This window comes from Ovis canadensis, chromosome 3 (assembly GCF_042477335.2).
Source record: "Ovis canadensis isolate MfBH-ARS-UI-01 breed Bighorn chromosome 3, ARS-UI_OviCan_v2, whole genome shotgun sequence".
NCBI classification, from domain to species: domain Eukaryota; kingdom Metazoa; phylum Chordata; class Mammalia; order Artiodactyla; family Bovidae; genus Ovis; species Ovis canadensis.
In genome coordinates, this window is record NC_091247.1 from 12,714,405 (window position 1) to 12,728,240 (window position 13,836).

Genomic DNA, 13,836 nt, shown 5'->3' on the forward strand with positions numbered 1-13,836 from the left:
GGGATAAAAACCCCATTTTACAGAGTAGAGAACCAAGAGCCAGAGATTCCAAAATCCATGCTCTTTTCACTTCCTTCTTCATCTCAGAAAAAGTGATCCAAACACTTTATTTATAAAATAAATGCAGTAACAACGTGAAGAGTTTTACATCAATGCAACATGCATCTGATCTTGAACTGACTCCTATATTAGAGTCTTCTTCACTTATAGGAATGTTTTTAATTCCTACAAATATCATGTCACAAGGGAGAATATTTTAAAATGAAAATGCCTTTTTTAAGTAAAATTCTGCTCCTCAGGGACCAATGAAGACAGAGATACACAAATGGATTTTTTTTTTTGGTCTAGCTATAAATAAACTGCTTTGGCAGCGGCGGTTTCCCCAGTCTTACCGGAAGAATTTTCAGAAATATATCATGCTATTTAATGTTGTAACTTTTGCTTTCTCCCCAAAGTAATGTCTTACTAATTCAACAAATATTTACTGAAAGCTAAGAGACAAAAATTAAAGTTTTACTTTGAAAAGACTCTTTCGTATTTTGATCAAAGCCAATATGATTTTTTTCTAACAAGCCAATAAAACCTTTATCAAGTGACTACACTCATGATAACTTAACATTATGTGCTTTTTACTTCCCTAAAGGCTTTCTCATGTCATATATTGTTTGATAATTGTAGATCACTTTTGTCTATTGATTCTTTGGGTTCCTTTAATCCTGTCCAGCTAAATTTTTTTATGCCAATCTCTTTCAAGGGGTATGGAGAGAGACGACTATACAAATCTTACTCTATCCAGAGCTCAATCCATCCCATATGCTGCCTTCTGAGAAAATCTATCTAACAAGCATTTTCTTACCTATGAACACCACAGAGTTATTTGCATTCCTCTTGTAATCTCATAATGCCAGGTCTTACATTACAGATACTTGTATACCAGTACACATATACTCATTGCATATACACAAACATTTTTCCCCATATATTCCTTCCCATGATGTCAAAGTAGAGGCTTTCTAATATCTGCTATCTTCTCTTGGTAGAAAAAAAAATTAGAAAGATTCAAATATACTTATGTTTGAGGCACAGTAACAGATTAGAAATCAAAAAGGTCTTAGAGCCTCAAAACTCAATTTTCACAATCATCAAAGAGGTGAAAACATCTGTGATAACATCCCTCTTGCCTGTCTTCTAGGAGGAAGAAATCAGATGACAACTAGGAACTACTCAGTGCAGGACCATAGGTAATACAGTGCTATCACACCCTCATTTTCCACTTTAGTGATATGTTCTAAACCTACACTTCCTGATTTCATTCTTAAAATTTACCTACCGCTCCCTAAATGTGGTCTATGCTTTTCATAAAAAAATAATACACAAACACAGTTGTAAAGGTCAAACAGCACAAAGCCTACAAAGAAAAAGAACAGACCTCTCATACTTCACATACTTTTAGCTGTTTTTTATTTCTGAAGAAAAAGTGTAATTGTAACTTTTTGGCTTTTTTGAAAAACAGAGTTTCTAGTATGGGAGGTGATACTGTGGCTCTGTTACAGTTCCAACCCAACCCACCCTCCCACATACTTCCCTACCCTCATGACAGTCAACATAACTTTGCTACAATTTTTGGCTAAATCAATATTATTCATAACTGAATCACAGATATATATCATGATCAAATTTCCTTCTTTAATTTTCTACCTTTTCTAAAGTGACTAATCATGAGATTTTTTTCTTTCCTTCGGTGTTCTATGTATCTGTATTTGTAAGGCAGGTAAATATTCTGAGACCCCAAATATCTCAAAATGGGTTTTACCCTCATACTTGAATGAAAGTTTGACTGGGCATAAAATTCTAGGTTAAAAACCACTTCTTAAAACTTTGAACTTATTCCCAATTATTTTCTTGCTTCAATGTAGTAGAAGTCCAATGCTCTTCAGATCTACTCAGGATGTTTCTACAGCCCCACCCCTCCCTACTCAAGACCAAGATACCTTTAGGGTTTTCTTTATCCTCAGTTTTCTGAAATTTTATGATTTGCCATTACAAAGTCTTTTTTATTACGTTAAGTTGGTTGGCCCTTTTCATTGCCATTGTTGTTCAGTTGCTAAGTCATGTCGGACTCTTTTCAACCCCACGCATGGCAGCACAACAGGCCTCCCTGTACCTCACCAACACCCAGAGTTTCCCCAAGTTCACATCCATTGAATCAGTAATGCTATCCAACTGTCTCATCCTCTGTTGCCCTCTTCTCCTTTTGCCTTCAATCTTTCCCAGCATCAGGGTCTTTTCTAATGAGCTGGTTGTTTGCATCAGGTGGCCAAAGTATTAAGAGCTTCAGCATCAGGGCTTTCAAAGAGTATTCAGGGGCTGACTTCCTTTTGGATTGACTGGTTTGATCTTGCTGTCCAAGGGACTCTCAAGAGTGTTTTCTAGCACCACGGTTTGAAAGCATCAATTCTTTGGTGCTCAGCCTTCTTTCTGGTCCAACTCCCACATCCATGAGTGACTACTTCCTTCTCATTATGTAAACTCATATCCTTCAGTTGATAAATTTCTTTTGTGATATCTGAGAATGTCTCCATTCTTCGTCTCTGTTTCTGAAAGTCTTCTTAGTCAGATATTGGACCCCCCTGATCACGTCTCTAATTGTCTTGCTTTCATCTACTTTACTATTTTTTATTTCACTATTTGGTCTATCTCAATTTTATCTTCCAACTTTTCTAATTTTAAAAAATGTCTGATTATTCTTTTAATCTCAAGAGCTTTATTATTTTTTTTAAATGGCACCCTATTTTCTTCAATGCTTGGACTTCCCTGGTGGCTCAGACGGTAAAGCGTCTGCCTACAATGCTTGAGACCCGGGTTCAAGCCCTGGGTTGGGAAGATCTTCTGGAGAAGGAAACGGCAACCCACTCCAGTATTCTTGCCTGGAAAATCCCATGGACGGAAGAGCCTGGTAGGCTACAGTCCATGGGGTGGCAAAGAGTCGGACACGACTGAGTGACTTCACTTTCACTTTTCTTTAATGGAAGCAAAATCATCTCTGAAAATATTTACCTATAAATATTTGATTTTGGTGGGGGGAGTTTTCTTCTGTGACTCGCATTACTTCTGCTTCCTCTGATTTGTTTTGGGTTTGGCACATTTATGATACATATTCTCAAATCTATTCATAAGACTTTCTCTGGTAGACTATTGATATTAAAATATAAGGAATAAAAATCAACTGGAAGCCTTAGATGCATGAGAGGGATTCACTGACTGATGGGCATCAACTTAAAGTGATGGGCCTGCCCAGTCTGTATGAACTGAGAGCCCTCAAATACTGGCCCCTAGGCTGGACTCCTCTTATCTCCTTCTTTAGAAAGTTTAAGGTTGACTAAGAGCATTCTACAAGTGTAATGGGAAGAGGATGTTTTTGTTGTTTAGTTGCTCAGTTGTGTATGACTCTTCTCTGAGTCCCATGAACTCTAGCCCGCCAGACTCCTCTGTCCATGGATTTCCCAGCCAAGAATACTGGAGTGAATAGCCATTTCCTTCTCCAGGGGATCTTGCCAAGCCAGGGATTGAACCCATGTCTCCTGCACTGGCAGGTGTATTCTTACCACTGAGCCACCAGGGAAGAGAAAGAGGATACTGATTATTTAACAAGGAGACATTCTCTTGACACTCAGGTTTTCAACAAGGTGTTTTAGGCACATTCTCAGCTAAGCCTGGGGTCTAGAACATCTGTGGTTCAATCTCTGAAGAGTAACTTTCCCGTCTTCTGCTGGGATGGTGAAAAATCAGTTGTCTACTAGGGCCAGCTTGGGATGGAGATCAAGGTAGTGGGTGACAGTACCTAAGTGTGCTTTCAATAAACTTTCCAACAATTGTTTCATTTTCAGCTTCATGCTACTCTCTGCCTGTAGGGGCATATCAAAAATCTAATTTCCACCTATTTATTAGGTTTTATGGGCAGATTAGTTTGACTCTTTTTGTCCCTCCTCCATGACTTTAGAATTCGGCTTTGTCAATTCTGCAGCCAGTTACCAGTTGTCCGCTGGGAATCTATAACTCCAAATTTTGGGGGGTTCATTCATCTGCCAATACCTCTGCCCCTCTTCTCTTTGTCCATATGTATTATACTTCTGCTGTTTTTGTAGTGGATCAAACCAGTCAGTCCTAAAGGAAATCAGTCCTGAATATTCATTGGAAAGACTAATGCTGAAGCTGAAGCTCCAAAACTTTCGCCACCTGATGCGAAGAACTGACTCTTTGGAAAAGACCCTGATGCTGGGAAAGATTGAAGGCAGGAGGGGAAGAGGACGACAGAGGATGAGATGGTTGGATGGAATCACTGACTGGATGGACATGAGTTTGAGCAAGCTCTGGGAGTTGGTGATGGACATGGAAGCCTGGCATGCTGCAGTCCACGGGGTTGCAAAGAGTCGTACATGACTGAGAAACTGAACTGAACTGATTGTGGAGTTAACAGAAATAAACATGCACACTAAATCTGCTAATATTTAGTAGAAGTCTGTCACATGTTTTCCAAGTATAGAAGTTAGTTGATATATTGATAAAACTTTCTTAATCTCTCTAAACCTAAGTTTCCTCACCTGTTTTATACACACACACACACACACACACATAAAAACAAAAATAAAAAACTCCTACCCAATAGGTTTCTGTGACAGTTACATGAGGTAACAATGTAGGTTCTTAAGTCAGAAAGACTTGGGTTTGAATCCCATATCTTCTATTATTAACTGCTTGACTCCGGCAACTCCAAATCTCACATTTCTCATCTTTGTAATGGGGTTAATAATATGAGTCACTAGCTCACAGACTATTGGAAGGATTAAATAAGACAAAGTTTATAAAATTCTTCTGAAGGATAATAAGACTCTGTTAACAATTATATTATTGCCCATAATGCTTTATACACCTAAAATTACACACCCGAGCACATACACACCATATATCAGCCTGTTTAAGTCTTTTCCAGGACTTGGCTGAATAAAGCCAAACTCCAACTCCTCTGCAAAAACAAGATATAATAGGAAAGGACAACGGATCAGGAAGTATGCAGTCTGAGTATTGTCGCAAATGGATATGTGGCCACTGGACTGTTTCCCTACTGGTAAAGAGAGAATCAGACCAAATGATCTATAATGTCTTTTTCAGCTCAAATGGTCTTCCCTGTCTCCTTTGGGGATAATATGACTTTCAAAAATTCAATGTTTCTAATTAACTGTCTGCTACTGTTAATTTTTATAGGTATTTTCATGTATCTTGCTTTTCCAACTAGAGAGTATATATTTGCTCTATGAAAACCAAGATGAGTTGTTTCCCCAAGCTAACAAAGTAATGAGGCCACTCTTTGAATATTAAATCAGAAAACAAAGTTTTATGGAAAAAGTGATATATACAACCACCTCAAAAGAATGAGTTAGGAGGTAAGACTGTTTAAATTTGCAAGGAAATATACTAAAAGCTAAGTAACAAAAGAAGTTAATTTAACTAAAGAATATGTCAATTAGAAGGTCAGTGCTAGAAGTACAAACAATTTCACATCAGGATCCCAATGACCAGGTTTTCGGATCACAGAGGCGGAATATCAGGCTTAGTCTTACATCAGGAAATGTTCATGTTACAGAACCATATTCTGAGATTTCATTCTCACCAAGCAACATTCTGAATATGGTCTGGCTTCCCATGAAGACCAATCAAGAGAGAAAGATTGCTCTCTATCGCCAGCACTGACTTCTTATTTTAAACTAATGAAGTAACATGATTTTAAACACTGGCAAATCCCACAGACCCTGGTGGGCTACAGCCCATGGAGTTGCAAAGATTCGGACATGACTGACCACAGATGTGTGCACGCACCCACCCCAAGAAACAGATCCATGGTGTGCCAACTGTCCCACAAGTAGGCTTGGTAAATTTACCCAGATAGTCACTCTGTGAAGCCTCTTGAAAAACGGATCACAGAATTTTTCCATATGAAACATGTAAAAACTATGAAGTTCCATAAGAAAGTAATCATGTGATCCTTCTTTAAATCTCTGAGGCCAGCTAGCAATACTGGCATCTAATAGGGCTAGCTATGTAGGTGCTTCTTGATTGCTTCTTAAACTTTCCCTAAAAGCCAGTTATGGCATAATACAATTTTTCAAATCCTACAGCAGTTATCATTCCCTTCATGGATCACAGTCTTGTCACGGTGAATGGTCTTATGTAACTTAATGAAAATGCCATGCCATGCAGTGTCACCCAAAATGGATGGGTCATGGTGAAGAGTTCTGACAAAACATGGTCTACTGGAGGAGGAAATGGCAACCCACTCTAGTATTCCTGAACCCCAGGAACAGCATAAAAAGGCAAAAAGATATGATACCTGAAGATTAACTCCCCAGGTCGGAAGATGTCCAATATGCTACTGGGGAAGACCAGAAGGCAACTACTAATAGGTCCAGAAAGAAATGAAGTGTCTGGGCCAAAGTAGAAAAGGTGCTCAGTTGTGGATGTATCTGATGGTGAAAGTAAAGTCTGATGCTGTTAAGAACAATACTGCATAGGAACCTGGAATGTAAGGTCCATGAATCAAGGCAAGCTGGATGTGGTCAAGCAGGAGATGGCAAGACTGAACACTGACATCTTAGGAATCAGTAAACTAAGTGGACCAGAATGGGTAAATTTAATTCACATGACCATTATATCTACTCCTGTGGGCAAGAATCCCTTAGAAGAAATGGAGTAGCCCTCATAGTCAACAAACGACACAATGATCTTAGTTCATTTCCAATGCAAACCATTCAATATCACAGTAATCCAAGTCAATGTCCCAACCACTGATGATGAAGAAGCTGACGCTGACTGGTTCTATGAAGACTTACAACACCTTCTAGAACTAACAGCAAAATAAGATGTCCTTTTCATTATAGGGAATTGGAATGCAAATGTAGGAAGTCAAGAGATAGCCCATAATAACAAACAAGTTTGGCCTTAGATTACAAAATGGAGCCGGGCAAAGGCTAACAGTTTTGTCAAAACACCACCTTTTTCCAACAACCCAAGAGACAACGTAACACATGGATATCACTAGATAGTCAATACTGAAATCAGACTGATTATGTTCTTTGTAGATGATGAAGCTCTATACAGTCAGCAAAAACAAGACCGGGAGCTGACTGAGCTCCTTACTGCAAAATTCAGGCTTAAAGTGAAGAAAGAAGGGAAAACCACTGGGCCATTCAGTTATGACCTAAATCAAATCCCTTATGATTATACAGTGGAGGTGATAAATAGACTCAAGGGGTGAGATCTGGTAGACAGAGTGCCTGAAGAATTACAGACAGAGGTTCCTAACACTATACAGGAGGCAGTGACCAAAATTATTCCAAAGAAAAATACAAGAAGGCAAAGTGATTGTCTGAGGAGGCTTTACAAAATAGCTGAGGAAAGAAGAGAAGTGAAAGGCAAGAAAGAAACAGAAAGATTTATCCAACTGAATGTAGAATTCCAGAGAACAGCAAGAAGAGATAAGAAGGCCTTCTTAAATGAACGATGCAAATAGAGAAAAACAGTAGAATGGGAAAGACTAAGAGGTCCCTTAAAGAAAATAGAAGATGTCATGCAAGGATGGGTACAATAAAGGACAGAAATGGCTAAGTACCTACCAGAAGCAGAAGAGATTAAGAAGAGGTGGCAAGAATACACAGAAGAACTGCACAAAAAAGGTCTTAATTACTCAGATAACCACAATGGTGTGATCACTCACCTAGAGCCAGACATGCTGGAGTACAAAGTCTAGTGGGCCTTAGGAAGCATTTCTCCAAACAAAGCTAGAAGAGGTGATGGAATTTCAGCTGAGCTGTTTCAAATCCTAAAAGATGATGCTGTGAAAGTGCTGCACTCAATATGTCAACAAACTGGAAAACTCAACAGTGGCCACAGGACTTGAAAAGGTCCTTTTCATTTCAATCTCAAAAAAGAGCAATATCAAAGAAGCTTCAAACTATCACACAATTGCATTCATTTTGCAAGCTACCTACCAAGGTTATGGTCAAAATCCCTCCAGCAAAGCTTCAGCAGGATGTGAACTAAGAACTTTCAGACGTACAAGCTGGGTTTAAAAAAGGCAGAGGAACCAAAGATCAAAATGCCAACATTTGTTGGATCATGGAGAAGACAAGGGAATTCCAGAAAAATATCTACTTCTGCTTCACTGACTACGTGGAAGCCTTTGATGGTATGGATCACAACAAACTGGAAAATTCTTAAAAAGACAGGAGTAACAGACCACCTTACCTGTCTCCTGAGAAGCCTGTATGGGAATCAAGAAGCAACAGTTGAAACCAGATATGGAACAATGGGCTCCTTTGACACTGGGAAAGGAGAACGACAAAGCTGTATACTGTCACCTTGCTTATTTAACGTCTATGCAGAGTACATCATGTGAAATGCCAGGCTGATGAATCACAAGTTGGGATCAGGATTGCTGGGAGAAATATCAACAACCTCAGATATGCAGATGATACCACTTTAATGGCAGAAAGTGAAAAGGAACTAAAGAGCCTCTTGATAAGGGTGAAAGAAGAGAGTGAAAAAGTTGGCTTGAAACTCAACGTTAAAAAAATTAAGATCATGACATCCAGTCCCATTACTTCGTGGCAAATAGAAGAAAAATTGGAAGCAGTGACAGATTTTCTTTACCTGGGCTCCAAAATCACTGCAGACAGTGACTGCAGTCATGAAATTAACAGACGCTCGTTTCTTGGAAGAAAAGCTGTGATAAACCTAGACAGCATATTAAAAAGCAGATATATCACTTTGTCAACAAAGATCCATATAGTCAAAGCTATGGTTTTTCCAATAATCATGTAAAGACATGAGAGCTGGACCATAAAAAAGGCTAAGTGTCAAAAAACTGAGGCTCTGGTGCTGGAGAAGACTCTTCAGGGTCCTTTGGACTGCAAAGAGATCAAACTAGTCAATCCTAAAGGAAATCAACCCTGAATATTAACTGGAGGGACTGATGCTGATGCTAAAGCTCCAATACTTTTTGGCCACCTGATGCAAAGAGCCAACTCATTGGAAAAGACCCTGATGCTGGGAAAGATTAAAGGCAAAAGGAGAATGAGGTGGCAGAGGATAGGATGCTTAAACAGCATCACCGACTGAATGGACATGAAGTTGGGTAAACTCTGGGAGACAGTGGAGGACAGAGGAGCCTTTGTGCTGCAGTCCATGGGTCAGAAAGAGTTGGACACGACTTAACGACTGGACAACAACAGCAGTACCATAAGCACTTCAGTCTGAATACATGACCAACTGTGTTAAGAAAAGAAAGGAAGGAAAGATGGAAAAGTGGTAAAGACTAAGAGAAAAAAAAGAGCAAAACCAAAGAACCAGAACAATTTCTTTCACCAAGCTGTCCTATTCTGTTGTGCTTCTTTCATTGTGGCTGATTTTTACAACATACCTTATGTTGATCTAAAGCCAAAATCTTGTACATACTGTGAGAAACTGGCAGTCTGACAGTTAAATTCCCTGGGGCTTCCCTAGTGGCTCAGTGGTAAAGAATCTGCCTGCCAGTGCATGAGATGTGGATATGATCCCTGGGTCAGAAAGATCCTCTGGAGAAGGAAATGGCAACCCACTCCAGTATTCTTGCTTGGGAAATCCCATGGACACAGGAGCCTGGTGGTGGGCTACAGTCTACGGGGTCCTAAGAGAGTCAGACACAACTTAGCAACTAAGTAACAATAACAAAAGGTCCGTTGGCCAAGGCTACTGAATATCCAGGAGTAAAGTTACCTAGCATATAAATCACACACATTCCCGCACTAGTTCTTGTTACAAAGATAGACGTTTACTATTTAGAGTCTAGAATGGCCTTGACCATATGAAAAACCGCTAATGGGCTTCGGAATACCCTTTGACCATCACTGCTCTGTAATGTCAAGAAGTTATGCTCTATAATGACGAGAAGTGATCATTAGAAAGGGTCATTCATTAGTTCTGTAAAACTTAACAAAACTTCCACACTAAGCCAGGTCCCACGTTAGATTTGGGGGATAAAGGTATGAAGAGACACTGAACCTAGCTTTAGAGACTTCAGAAACAAATAAAGGGAGTAAATGGAATAGTTTTATGTTGAATTTTATGTTGAAAGCTACTGTCATTTTAGAAAGGTGAGAATTTATCATGCCTCTCTACTTAAATGTGGGCTTTCAAAGATCTTTATGTGGGGTAGTAACACACCAGTATGTAAAACTTCCTTAGATATAAAACTATGGCAGATAAATAGTAGTATTCATTTTTATTTGCAAAGCACTTTACATATTACAAAGTTCTTTTACATCCATTGTCTAATTCAGTCCTCAAGGTAACCCTGTGAAGGATGAAAGGATTATTATAAATAGAAGAAACTAAGTGCTTAGAGAAGCCACTAGCCCTTACAAAATGTGTCAATTAGTAACAGAATCACAGATTCTCTGTTCAGAGTTCATTTTACATATCATGATTCCCTTATTACCTAAATTTTGAAGAAAAGCCAAATGACTCATTTATAGTCTAGAACATTCCTTGGGTCTGCAAAATATATTAATAATATGTATATTTAATATAAAACTTTAACCTGAAATGGAAAAAGTACACAAAAATCAACACAAATGACTTATGAAGTCATTCGTAAAATTTAAAAATTTTTTCATAATTCCATGATTCTCCCCATCCTTAAACTTTCCCAAATCTCCTCATACAGCAATAAATTCTGGTTTGTCAATAATTTATTTCACAAGTTTTCTATAATACAAAAACACAAAGTCAGTAAAATTCCTACAACATCATCAAAAGCCAATGTTTTAATCAAACCTGAAAAGCTGAGGAAACTCCCAGAAATCACTATACTACCTGGGAACTCATAACCCTGTTGCTTCATTTTCAAGTTCAAGGAGGTGAAGAGTAAATGCATTTAATAGTACAAAAAAATTCAAGTTTTCCCAATCCTTAAAATACTGAGACCATTATTCAAGTAAAAAGGAAAAGTCATTTAAAAGGCTCAAGAAAGTATTTAGCCAGCAATAAACCTTAAAGAAAATCCTTTTCAAAATGGGATTTAGGGTAAGAACTAACTGGTCCATGAAAAATGCAAATAACCATTCTGCTGTAAGACAATTTTTTCATTAAAGTGGAATAACTGTCCTTTTGTAATTGTTTTTCCACTCTAAGAGCAAAAAACACACTTTCAGTGAAATCACTATTAAAAACACAAGTAATTACAGATACAATTAGTATAGTCTTATTTTTAAATTTCCTATGAAATAATTTCAACACGATCACAAAAAGCTTACACTTCCTCCGATATCAGTCATATACCATATAAAGTTAAATAGGCTGTCTTGCCAAAGCCTAGGGTGATTGACTCTAATACTTTTTCTCATTCTCAACCAGTTAAGACTGGTATTTAAACAAAACATTATTAAATGTTTGTAACAAACAGGCCAGGATGAAAAGGTTATATATAAATACATATGAACTGCAAATGTATCACACAGAAACTGTCCCAAGACTGTATGATTGTATCCAGACACATCTCTTCTCCCCAGCATGCACATACCACAAGAAAACAAAAATTTTAAAGCAGTATAGATAATGAATATGAGAACAGAATTGATACCTGGAAGAAACCTTAGCGTTTACAAGGTCCAATGATGGATGACAAGATAAACTGGAAAGACACCTGATATTAAGCAAGCCTCATGGCGGGTGGGGTGGTGGTGGTGGTGCTTTGTTTTTCTTTAAAATTACTGTATCTACTTAATTTCTACTTTAGTTTTAGGCTGAGACATTGATAGAGGTTCTAATCTGGGGGAGGGGGAACCTGTGACAATATCTAAATTTGGTATTAGGGCAAAAATATAAAAACCTATTAGCAAAAGCTCTTATTAAAAGAACTGTTGCCTTTCCAGTCATTAAAATATCAGCGTGATTAGCCATTTCCAGAAAATTAGACAGATTTCCTCATCTCCATAAAATTTCCACAAAATCTTTACCAAAAACCTGTTTTCTCTAAGACAGAACCCTATTGCAAGAAAAAATTAAAAGGGCTTAGTCCTCTCAAAAGTAAACACTGATGCTAACTGACTGAGTAGTAGGTTTGACATCAGTTTTCTATAAAAATTAATCTTTATGATTACCATATTGGCAGAACTAAAAACTGACAAGCAAACTGTGCCAATTTGAACAGTTTACATTCTTTAATATATACGTGAAAAAGGGAAATTTTAAAAAAAATCTGTGCCACTTATATAAAGGGAAATTATATACAGCTATTTTTCAGACTCTAACAGAAAAGGTTTTCTACTTCAATGGCAACTTAACAAAGCCACTGTTAACATAACTCGCAATTTCAATAGGAGTTCTAAATTTTGAAATAATTCAGAACCAAATTTTCAAGCTTTTGGGAAGAACTCAGAATCTGAAGTTTAAATGTTTATGCTAATACTTGTTCTCTTAAAAATAAAAACGCTTAAGTAGAATGATTTTGAGGTTAAAATCAAATCTCTAAAATCTAACATCGTAAGAATGCTATCCTTTATTTCAAATGAGGGTAAGAGGCTTTCTAACATAATGATGGAAAACCAAACCATATCTGCCTGTTTTATAAATATCCATGTCCTTCCCTGGACTCAAAAATCCACTTTAACCCATTTCCCTTCGTTTTCTTCTATCTTCCATCTCACTGAACACCACTGTCACATTCCTATTACAACATCTAGCCAAAGGCAGAGATCACGTAAGTTCCCTGAAGACTTCTAAAACATTAAAACCAGCAGAAAGCAGAGGAAATACTTTATGCCTGGAGCTGCTGGGAAATCCTTCTTTCCTTTTAGAAAAATAAACCTCCTGCTCTAAACATAATCACTTTGAGAAACAAAACAGCACTATACATACAAATACACAGCATTCTCAATTACTAATTCTATAGATCTTGCTATTTTGGCTGGGGGAAAAAAAAAAGCCTATTTGAGCAAATGAACTGTAACCCAATGATGTTTCTTTTTTTTCCCAGAAAGAGAATAGCAATGGAGATTTAATCAGAACCTCTTCTCTCATTCCTTAACACTAAATATGGATTTCTTAACACTAGCTGAAAGAATGCTTTGAAAAAGAATTAGTCGCTACTTGATTAGATGATTCCATTTAATTACAAAGAGAACATCTCAATCAACGCCTTCTATTAAAAAAAAAAAAAGAACTAGCTAAATGTATAGTTTATTTTCTGACTCAAGTTGCTTAGGACACTTTTCTTCCTGATACTCTAATATTTCAAAAGGTCTCTAGATAAAAAGAGCAGAGAAACCAAAGATACATTTTAATGTATTTTCACCATTATAAAAGTGGCAGCCATCAGCCTATCATTTAATTATTTTTCAGGTTATTAAAATGCATTTGGCTATAAAAGAAAAATCTAACTCAATTCAAATATTCTTAACACACACACAAAGGCATGGGCAAAAATACTAGAACACAATCACTTTCAGTACATACAACTCTTTAGGTCTCAGTGAAGGATGGCACAAAATATATCTTAGTTTTTTATATAAATTATATAATTTGACTGCACTTTTGCTTCATGATTCAACACACAAATTTAAAATTAATGTTTAAGTTTTCACATTATTTACTGCATTGAGAATTTTCTCAAGAGAATAGGACAAAACATTCGGCTTTCTGAATGACAGTGTGGAAACCTGCAGCATAGTTATACTTTGACATACATGAAGAATTCATCACTGAATTACTATACAGTTAATTCATCACTGTATTTTAATATTCCCT

At 37.3% G+C, this 13,836-nt stretch overlaps 1 protein-coding gene across 7 annotated transcripts in view; it reads right to left on the bottom strand.

Moving 5' to 3' along the window:
* RABGAP1 (RAB GTPase activating protein 1) overlaps positions 1–13,836 on the bottom strand; it is a 161,764-nt gene that overhangs the window by 58,322 nt on the left and 89,606 nt on the right. The gene's annotated exons all lie outside the window — the stretch shown is intronic.